Source organism: Notamacropus eugenii, chromosome 2 (assembly GCF_028372415.1).
Source record: "Notamacropus eugenii isolate mMacEug1 chromosome 2, mMacEug1.pri_v2, whole genome shotgun sequence".
Lineage (NCBI taxonomy): Eukaryota > Metazoa > Chordata > Mammalia > Diprotodontia > Macropodidae > Notamacropus > Notamacropus eugenii.
The window spans coordinates 69712168-69723546 of NC_092873.1; the positions used below are offsets into that span (position 1 = coordinate 69712168).

Genomic DNA, 11379 nt, shown 5'->3' on the forward strand with positions numbered 1-11379 from the left:
GGCCACCTTCACTACAACTTGGCATTTGAGAGAGCTGCCTAGAGACACCCTCAGAGTCACCCAGACAGTGCCTGAGTGTGTCTTCCCCAGGCGAGGCTGCCGCTATTTGTCACAGTGCATTGCTCTCATACCCAGCTAGGAGTCCTGCCAAGAAAGGAAGCCAGGTGAGTCCATAAGAAGGGGCTTTGGCCACCATCCAGTCTGACCTCTTTGTGAACCTGGTGCCTCTGCTTAAGGACCTCGGGGATGGAGACCCTGCCACCTTTCCTAGGGATGCCATTCATTCTACTCACTGTTGGCAGGTCTTTGGACCAAGCCTAAATCTGCCTCTCAGCATGTTGACAGCTTGCTACAACTGAGAGAGTTAAGGGGGCCACAAGGAGCTGAAGAGCTTGCGGGGGGTCATCCAGCCAGTGTGAAATAGGTATTTGAAGCAGCCCTTCTGAGCCTCTGGCCCCTGCTCCAGGCTGCCTCTCACTGTCTGTATTTATCCATGTATATCCACGGAGGTGATGGCATTAGGGAAAAGGCCTGGCCCCTGTGGCCTTCTGTGGTCTGGAAGTCCTGAGCATGATAAGCATTGGCTCACTCCAACAATTCTCCCAGGAAGCTGAGAAGAAGCCTACTATGTGTCCCCTGCTCCAGGTTTTAGAGATGATCCGTTTGTGTTCTGGGCCCTTTGGTGAATCAGTGAAAGTTTTATCCCTTCTCCACAGGAGGAAATCCGGACAATCCCAGCCCACAGCAGGGGGTGTTTACGTTTCCAGTGACTCTTCATGTAAATGCTCTCATCTCAGGGAGGATAAAACTCCCTTGAAATCTGTTCTCCAAACACAAATAAGCAGCATGTTTTACTTAAACAGATGACTCACTTTTCACCATTTTCCAGAATCTGAATGGCCACAGAGGTCCACAGGGCAAATTCTCACAATCAACATGGATTTTCTCCAGGCAGAAAATCCATTTCTGCAGGCACCATCTTAATTCTGCTGTCTCCCCTGCTTCTGGCTCTCCAGCCTGTGACGCATTCTTTCAAAGATTCCGGCTTCTCTCTGGACCGAGGAAGCCCACCTTCTTGACAATTTTCAAATGCTGATTGGAGACATTTCCCACTTGGAGACTGGAGCAGAGGGTAATCCTGACCACTTCCATGGTTTCTGCAAAGATCAGGGGTGCTAGCTAGCCTTAGAGACTTGCCTGCAGCACCAGGAAGCTGGAGTCCTAGAGCTAGATGGCATAGCTTGGAGGCATTAAAGGCAGATCTTGAATTCGAGGCTTCCTGACTCTCAGGCTGCTTCCCTTTTTACTTTATTCCATGGTCCATCTGAAGGAGGGGCAGCCCAGATTGGCTGAACAAAGTTTGTTAACACTGACCTAAAGAGATGGCCGTAATACAGTACCAAAGCAAGCAGGGTCTGCTGCTGATAGACTAATGAAAACCAGTGAGCAGCCTGGGGGGTGAACATGGGTCCTGCCTGTTAGCTCACCTAAGGAAGGGGTGGGAGTGGGGCTCAGAGCTCTGGAGGGGCTTGAGAATAATTTGTTGTTGCTGCTACTGTTGCTGAGTCATGTTTGATTCTTTGTTTGGGGTTTTCTTGGCAGACACTGGAGTGGTTGGCCATTCCTTTGAACCAGAGACTTCATCTCCGGTTTATACCTCAAATGGGGAAGAAAGTTTCTATTCATTTCAAAATACTTATAGCTGTACTTTCTGTGATAGTGAAAAACTGGAAACAGAGTAGTTGCCCATCGACTAGGGAATGACTAAACAAATTATGGTACACGAATGGAATGGAACAGTTCTGAGCTCTAAGAAATGATGCGCGTGATGGGCATAGAGAAGCCCAGAAAGAGCTCCATGAACTGATGCAGAATCAAGGAAACAACCCATGCAGTAACTACAAGGATGTAACAACCACACCCCCCAAACCCAGAAGTAGATGTAATAAAAATATAAAGATCCAAGGGCCTGAAGGGAAAAGAAACAAGAGATACCCCTCCTCACCAGCATCACTACAGGTTTGCTGATTTTTTCAATGTATCAGCCAGTTGAACTGACTTTTTTTTCCCTCTAAAAGTCATAATTTGTCATAGAAGATGACTCTCTGGGAGGGGGGAAGGAGCTACTTGGGATAGCTGTGGTGACTTGAGCAACAGAAAACATCAATAAAAACTTGTTTAAAAACACCACAGTGTACATGATCAGAACAGGCCCTCCCTCATCTCCATGCCTATGTCCCACCCAGGAAGGAGGAGGTGACAGGGTGGTGAACTGGGGGTGTCCCTCTCACTGCTCTGCCTTTAATTCATTCCCTAGGCTCTGTCAGCTGCAGAGGAGTCCCAAATAAGGTTTCCCTCAGAAAACCACTTCACTTGCCAACCTATCTGGATGGATCAGAAAGCCTTGGAGGGGTGAGCTTATTTGCAAGGACACGTGTCAGATGACTGGGCTGAGGAATGTGCTGATTTCCCATGTGATAATGTGGAAGTGACAGGGTCAACATTGGTATGGGTCAGGGATAAGATCGGGCCTTGCAATGCTTACTATGAGGTCAGCAAATAGCAATTGTTGATTGGGTAACAAGGCTGTTTTGTGCATCTACTCCACACAAGGCACTGGTCTGGGCCACCTGGTGTTCAGAGTTATGTGTTGATGCCTGGGTCCTCAACATCAGGAGCCCAAGATGCGTGCCCTTTTGAAAGATAACACACATAGGCCATGGATGATGAGTGCTGGACTACCACTAACTTTTAGACTGATGGAGGCTGCAGCTTTCTAGGGCAGGACTGGCAGGTGGCCCAGTCTCTGTCACTGAATGAATGTAACCCCAATGTCACAGGAGTCAGGAAGCAGTTCCTGGGACCCTCAGCCCTAAGAGGCCACTGAGGGTTGGGTTCTGTGGCTGCTGCCAGGAAAGGCTGTCCTGCCAATGCCCCCTTGGACTGGGCCTCCCTTTCGATTTCCATCTGGAGCCTGCCTGATAGTGTATATCCTTCTACCTACAGCACCTAGCCCGTAGCCCGGTTGAGCCTCTGTGTGGCACTGGCCACACTTCCCATAATCCCAGGGACGTCCTGTACTTGACTACAGCACTACTTACTCTGATGTGTTCAGGTCTAGTTCCAATGAGCGGAGGAGGAAGAGGAAAGAATTCCATTTTATTTCCTCAGAGGCAGAACTTTGAAAAAGGAAGACACTCTCCTTCCCCCATTAATTCAGCCAAGCAGCCAACAGGGGACAAGTACTGGACCTGAGGTTCAATTCTGGCTTGAATACCAATGAGACCGTGGGCACATCATTTCTACTCTCCGGGCCGAAGTTTCCTCCTCTATGAACTGAGGGAGCTGGACTAGGGACCATACAGGGCAGCTGAATGACCCATCTTTCCCTCCCAGGAGAAGGTCCAGACACGATGCTCTCTTTCCAATCCTGGCTCCCCCCTCACCCCCTCACTTCCCATTCAGCTCTCCCCCTCCCTTACATGGACTGTGTTCCCCCATTAGAATCAAGTGTGCTTAAGTGCTCTTATTTTCTCTGGCATTCATAGCCTTGGTGTTTAGTATGGTGCCTGGCACCCAGCAAGTCCTTATAAATGCTCTCTCTATGGGAGGGGGCTAACCCTAAATGCATGGTTTTGTTTTGATTATATTTGTCTATATGGGTCTGACCAGGTAGGTCTTGCAGGGAGAAAAGATCAGACATCTCTGTCTTCTCCTCATGCTCTCCTTCTCCAAAGGAAATTGTGGTTCCCAGGAGGAGGTGGAGGCCGGGAGGCAGACAGAGGGGTGCTGATAGAGCGCATTTAGGATTAGGGTTAGAGTTCTCTGCTCCCAGAAATACCATTAGTTTAGGGTGAGGGATGACATTTTTAGGTCAAAGCTATAGCTCCTGATTTCTGTTGCCCAGGCTCTACATCCTAGCTTTGACCCCCTTCCCACCAAATTCCAGTTCCAGAATGAACACATATAGCAAATAACAAAGAAACTCATTTATTCAAACTGATAGCAAAACCAAATAGAAGAGGTGTACAGAGGAGGATAGACTGAAAGAGCTCTCCTATTGTGAGCAAGGTCACTCAGCTTAACCGAGAGAAAGACAGAGACAGACAGAGACAGAGAAAGAGATAGAGAGACAGACAGACAGAGGTAGAGAGAGACGAAGACAGAGAGAGACAGAGATCCCAGATCTGACCCAAGGGGAAATCCCCTAGAACATCTAATGCAGCAAACAGAGTAGGGTCATGGTCAAAGTTCCACAAGTCATTCTTCCATCTGCAGGAAGGTTAGCATCTCTGGGTGTGTATCTGTATCTCTGTATCTCTCTATATCTCTGATCTATCCTCTCCTTTCTCTCTCCTCTGGTGTAGGCAGATGGTTTAGTTGAGGAGGGCTAAGGAGTGACTCAATGTCCTCCTCTGCCCCCTGAGGGGGGTAGCCTGGATAACCCCTGACATCTCTTCCAGCCCTAGATTTAGGCCCCTCACACATTTCCAGACTGTTGTTAAATGTGGGGATTCCCAGCCCAGAGTCAGATCCTGCCAGAGTGTCTCCAAGTATTTCAAGGACTCTTGTGAAATTCTCAGATGTTTCAAAAGAAAATTAATTTCAACTCATTGACCTTCTATATATTTATAGATTTCCTCCATCCAGCACTAATCCAGTTCTCTTCAAGCTTGCACGGCAGTCTATACCAATCTTTCCTCACTCCCCAGCCTGTGAGCTCCAGGGGTCCAGGATTGTCTCATTCTTCTTTGGAGGTACCCCGTTCCCTCTCTCTCCCTTCTCCCTCCTCCCCTCCTTCCTGCCCCCTCCTCCACTCATGGTGCCTTTCTTACGAGGCAAAGGCTCTTGGGATTCAGGACCTGGGAACCCATTTGGTCCAACTCCTTCATTTTCCAGAGGAGGAAACCAGGGTCCAGAGAAGTCCAGTGACACTTAAGTGGACAGTGGGTGAGACCACCAGAGACCTCAGAAGTCATCTGCTCCATTGTGTTCAAGGGACAGAGGAGGACATAGAGGCTAAGAGAGGGATGGGCCTAAGAAATGTTTGTTCATAACCAGTCTTCATTCATCTTGATGTGTTTGTTGTAGGGGAAGAAATAGAGATGTTTGGAAGCTGAGACATCAACCACACTCTCTGAGGTGTCCTCGTTCCTAAACATGGGACATACATACATACATACATACATACACACACACACACACATACACACACACACATACACACACACACCAGTCTGGGGGCTCCAGTGAAATAGACTGACCAGTTTCAACAGCACCCAAAACAGTAGATTGATGCCCCTCCCCACCCATGAAATCATGTGCTTAATCAATCAGTGCTTAAGGGGGCATCAGATGGCATCTGTGGACCCCGAGTGGGAGTAGGGCCAGGGACAACAGTGCCACAGACAGTGAGAGTGTACCGACAAGCAGGGCTGGGACATCTCCAGACTTTTCTGGTGCATTTCCTCCAGGGTCAGACATGGCCTATTCATCAGTTCTGCTGTTGGGGGCAGAGGAGTCAGCATTGCCCAGTGTCCCATCACGCCTGCCCTAATAGTTGCACTGCCCCACTGTCTTACCCTGTCCTGTCATCTCATTCTTCCTATCTTCACAGATCATATTGCCCAAGAGAAGCAAGAGATCAACCTTCTGGTTATCCAGTTATTAACCACCAGAGATATTCCTAAGTGAAATCGACTGCCATGGAGGTAAGTGAGCTCCCGTTGCTGGAGACTTCCCAGCAAAAGCTGGACAACTACTTGTCGGGAGATTTTCAGATCCTGGTGGGCCAAGATTCTTCTGAGCTCCAGACCATCTTCGAAATCCGGATCCCAGCCTCAAGCCCAGAGGCTTGGCCAATGATGGGCAAATCCTTGTGACCTTGAGCATCCATGGCCCTCCACGGAGCAAAGTCCCAGACGGCGGGGGAGGAGGGACAAGGGCAGAGAGAGACGTTGGAGAAGCAGGGAGTTTTCTGGTGGGGATGGCGGCTCCATTCCCGGGAAAGGCAGAGGAGAGAGCAGGGAACGGATTCACCAGAATTCCCTTTGACTCGTCGGATCGTCGGGTGACTGTAGAGCTGAGCGGGCCATTCTCTAGCTCTCTTGTGCCCTCTAGTGGTGTAGGTCTTCACCGCCCCAATAGAGCCCGCGTTCTGTGGTGCTTACTTACTTAGTAACTCATTCGATCCTCAAACACAGCCTAGGAGGGGGATGCTGCTGTTACCTCCATCTGACAACTGAGGAAATTTCAGTAAACTGAAGTGAAGTGACGTGTCCAGGGTTACACAGTTTTACTCGGCCTTCTATCCCTGCGCCATCCTGCTTTCCAACGCCTCCACTCCCAAGCCCCTGACCACTAGGGTCATATGCTTGTTGGTTGGGGAAATGGTTTGTTTTGGCTTTTTGAAATTTTGAGTTTTTTTCTTTTAGACATAAATTGCATTTTGACTTCCATTCTCAGCCCAAGTGCTCAAATATGTCAATAAGGTCATAAACAAGAGACCATCAGACAAATGAGGGAAGAGGGAACTCCAAGAAGAAAAACTAAGTCAAGTCAAGGGAACCAGCATAATTGTGAGCCTACTGTGTGCTGTCAGGGAAGGACTCAGTGAAGGGGGGCAGGTTAGCACAGGTAACAATCTTTGCAAAACCTGGAGGCAGAGCCTGGTGGGTGAGGAAAAGGGGGAGGCAGGGTTAGGAAGTGCTGGCCATGGTCTGAAAAATCTAACAATTTAATAGGAGTCCTACATGTGGGCCCCAACAAAGTGAACGTGACCTTTGGATGCCTTCAGAGAGGAGTCACATCCAGCTCTAAGGAGGTGATAGCCACTCAGTCCTCTGGCCTGATCAGACCACGAGTTTCCAGTGCCTCCTTTGAGGAAGAACACTATTCAACAGACAGTGTCCAGAGGAAAGTCACCAGTAGAGGGGAGGGCTGGGAAGTCGATGACCCAGGAGAATGACTTGAAGATAAGTTGAGGGGGTGTAGCCAAGAGAAGGGAAGCTGGTGGGAAGATCTGAGGGTGTCTTGGATTAGGTGAAAACTCCATTTTGGATATGGGTTGGGTTGGATGATGGCTCAGGTCTCCCAACCCTGTGATTAGCTGGTGTCCTTCCTCCCTCCCTTTGTCCACCTAGTGCATCAGTGCATCATGCTACAGCATGCTTATGGGAAACCATGGATGTGAATCCCAGAGGAAGGGAGGATGATGAGAGTGGCATCTTTTGGGGGACTGTTCCTTCCAAAAGGTCAACCTCAGGTCCCCAGGATAATTGTGTGTCTCACTGGCTGATTATTTTTTGTTGTTGTAATTGGCTATCTTGTTTTTCATTTGGTCATTTGGTTTTTATTCTTTTCTTTTGGCTCATTTAGCTAATGATTAAGCAACTTTATTGGTCTTTTAAAAAAAAGCATTTTGTTTTGTTTGTTAATCCAGGTTTTTGCACTTTCAACTCTCCTTCAGTATTAGGGATTTCTTCTTCAATACCTATTTTTGAGATACTGATATGTTTTCAAATGCTTTCCCCTGTAAACTCAGATCCTTCTTATTTGCGAAAGAAAGCATTCTAGAAATAGATGTGCTTTAGCTGAAGTCTATATTTTGGCATGCTGCCTTATTGTTGTCTTTATCTGAAGATTTTTTTAATACCTTCCAGTACTCTAGAGTCTAAGACTACAAATTATAGAGAAGGTGTCAACCTGCATAGGTAGTGAATTTCCCCATCTGGGAGTTCCTTATCTGTGTCAGTGCAATCACTGGTCCAGTCCGGTCCCTATTTGCTAAAATCTTCTTTATTCCCACCCCTTCCCAATCTCATTTGTGAACTTTAGCTGTCAATCACCATGACCTTGTTGAAGAGAATTCGGTAATTGGGGCAAACCTCTGGTTGTTTTGATGTTCTCTGGTGAGGAACATTGAAATGGATGGTCCAAGCACACAGCCCAGGGGATGAAGAGCACAGCACGCCAAACCTCCAGCCCTCTCTGACAATTCCTACACATTCGCTCCCATCTTTTACTGAAACCTAAATATCGACCACCAATACAATCAGTTCAACCTGCTTAGCAACTACTGACATGTGAATTAATCCATTTCAATGCCCAACACATTTTCCTTTCATTGCCTCAAAGCATCCTTTGTCCTTCATTATTATTCACTTTGGTCTTTGGTTCTGGGTCAGCTTTCCCCCTTGGCATTAAGCACATAAAAAGACTTTCCAGATTTTTCAGTATCCCTAGAGATGGTCTTCCCAATTGAATTATCACATTCCTTCCCTTTAATGAACCACACATTATTTAACCCCTCCCCTTGTGTTAGACACTTTGGCTGCCTCCAGATTTTGTTTTGGATTTTTTGCTTTGTTTTGTGATTATTTGCATCATTGCTCAGAAAATCTGTGAACAAACAGTTCTTTCTTTTGTTTGCTATCACATTCAGGGTATGTTCATTCTGCACTTTATTTATCACAAATAAGACATCATGCAGAACCAAGAACATTGCAAAGACATGCCCTAATAAATGACACCACCTACAAGCATGTGCATCATTAATTATAAGTATGCAGAGAGCAGTTCCACCCACAAGCCCTTACTTCCCTCCTCTGAGACGCTGGCAGAGAAGAAAGGCTCCTCTGGATTTTTACTCTCCTACACTAGTTGTCAGACCCCCACCCAGCTTCCCTTAGAGACAATTTCAGGTTTTCATTATCCCCCACTGTTATTTCATTCTCCCAGGGTAAAGTTTCCAAAGACCACACATACTCTTCTATTGATTCACCCCCGAAGAGTTTAGCTGGGGACCCTGATTGATTTACATGGCAAAGGTCTCTGACTAGTTAGTCTCTCCAGGAATTACCTGGAGGCATTTTCTTGGACATATCTGCAAGTCAAAGGCTCCAGCTAATGGTGATTCTTCCTCTCATAAAAAATGTTCGGAAATGATGCAGAGATGAGGGGATAATAGTGTTTATCTTTGTGTATTATTCCTAATTGAGCTAGCTAGAAGTTTCTGGGGGTGAAATTGAATTCCCTTAGATTTTCTGTGTGTTAGAATCCAGTTTAGTCTCTGTTTTCTTGTGACAGGTCAATAATCCTGGAGATTTGGGCCAATTGAGGAATTTGAGAAAAGGATTTTTTTTTTTGTGGCTGTTAGTAAGTTTCCTTCTATCAACAGAGATCTTAAGTTTAATGATTTTTTTTCACCAAGTTACATCTGTTATTTCTCACGGAGAAAGGTCAGTGGTCTATAATTCTGTATTCTGTTCTTGAGCTGAACAATTCTGGGAAATAGTCTTACTTTAAATGTGCACGTGTGTATTTTGTTATTTGAAACAACAAATACCAACAAATATGATCACTTCCACATACAATGAAGAAAAAAGAATTGTATATGAAACCACAAATCTCTATTACATACAGCTTGCATTTTAAAAAATGAATAATAAATTTCAATTTCAAATAATAAATTCCAATTTCAAAGCTGCCTTTCTATATTTTCTTCTGGATTTCTTTCTCTGTGCACAATAAATGCACAGCAGGATGAGGAAACTGAGACATCAGAGTCCAGTGGCAAGACAAAGTCAGGCAGTGTGGCTTGGGATACTGTGGATGACCTTGGCATTCTCCATGGCTAACCAAGCTTTCAGCTCCACAGCACCTGCTTCATGACCATTGGAACAATGATTTCCATCTGCCCACTCTGCTAGGGAAAGTCCTCACATGCCTGGGTAGACATCCCTGCCAACTCACCAAGTGATTTGATTACCTTCAACCTGGTGTAGCTGCAGAGAATGGACAGTGCCCTGGACCCAAGACTGAGCCCAAGGAAAGAGTGAGCTGGGTTGCATCAGGGGCTAGGTAGTGTTTCTACCCAAACCCAATCTACCTGAGAGCCTGTCTTTTGAGCCCTAATATGCCTCCAGTTGTGTAGCCTTGGATCAAGGCACCCTGCAGTTGAGAGAATTAAAACTAATAGTGATCCAATGGGCAATGGGAAGATGGATGGTGGCTATCACATCTTACCAACTTCAGTGCAGGGTGAGAAAGGGAAAATGAGGTTACTCAGTGCAAGGGGCAGGATATGAAGGTAGCAACAAGCCTGGGCCCCTTCCCGAAATGGACACTCCAGGAGGAACCAGGAGCTGGTGTCCATGTATGTGCATGACTAGGTGTGTGTATTTTAGAGACAGATTAGAGTGCACATACAGGGATGTATGCACGTTTTAGAGACAGATCAGCCCATGTATGTGCATATACAGGGGTGTGTGTGTGTGTGTGCGTTTTAGAGATAGATCAACCCCTATATATGCACAAAGATATATGTGTATGTGTGTGTGTGTGTGTGTGTGTGTGTGTGTGTGTGTGTTTTGGAGACAGAACAGTTTGCATCGTGGAAAGAAGATCAGGAATGTTCAGCAAGAGACCAATTAACCAATTGCCCAAGGACTGGGTGCCTCCTGGGTTCCATCAGACCAAAGGACAGAGCTACCACAGCATGTAAACATCCTCAGAGAACCAAAATTCCTGATTCAAAGAAACCACAAGCACGTCAGAGGTTCTAGAAGCCTGGAAGGTTTCCGGAAGGTCAGAGGTGATGCAGGACACTCTGTTCCCAGCTGCCCCATCTTTCCCCCATCCCCCCACTTAGCCCACCCCTCTGGCAGCTAGATTGAAGAAGGCTTGGTCTAGATACAGAACAGGCAGTCTTCCCTCCTCTTCTATTCCAGGATAAATGAATATTATTATTATTTAGTAATACTAATCTCACATTTCTTCTAATACTTTGCCACTTAATAAAGAGTTTTCTTCACAAACGTGTAAGGGAAGCTTTGCATGTGTTATGATCCCAAAATATTTCCCATAGGGAAACTGAGGCCCAGAGAATTGAAATGATTTACTCAGGTCTCTTGGAGTTGGGATCTGACAAGAAGCTTTCTGAAGGCTGGAATGCCCTTCAGCCTCCCTCTTGCCCCAGCCCATGGGCTCAGTAGTTCCCTAAGTAAAGGGGAGTAGAGGTCCCCCTGCCTAGCTTTACTGCCCTGCCACCCAGCACCAACTTCTCTTTCCATCCTCCCCTGACTCATCTTTTCCAGGTAAACAGCATCTAGTCTCACTGACCTTGTCCTGGATCCTTCTCAGGGGTATCTCTTCCCATGCAGTGTCAGAAACCTCCACACCCCTTGGGACCCCCATCAAATCTTCAGAGAGTCGCTGTAATCAGCCCCATGGGTACAGTTATTCTCTGGAGGCAGATGAGTCTCCAAATCTCCATATCCAGCTCTGACCTCTCTGCCCTCCAATTACTGGTGAGATATCACAGAAGTGTCTCCATCTCAGCGAATGCTAAGCAGGTTTCATTCACTTGGGACTTGGCTC

The 11379-nt window shown here is 46.6% G+C and overlaps 1 long non-coding RNA gene across 1 annotated transcript; it reads left to right on the forward strand.

Moving 5' to 3' along the window:
* The first annotated feature begins 4668 nt into the window (after positions 1 to 4668).
* Positions 4669 to 6274, forward strand: LOC140525418 (uncharacterized). The gene is made up of 2 exons (XR_011974034.1): positions 4669 to 4757; positions 5618 to 6274. It is a non-coding gene; the product is annotated as an uncharacterized lncRNA (long non-coding RNA).
* Positions 6275 to 11379: the final 5105 nt, after the last annotated feature.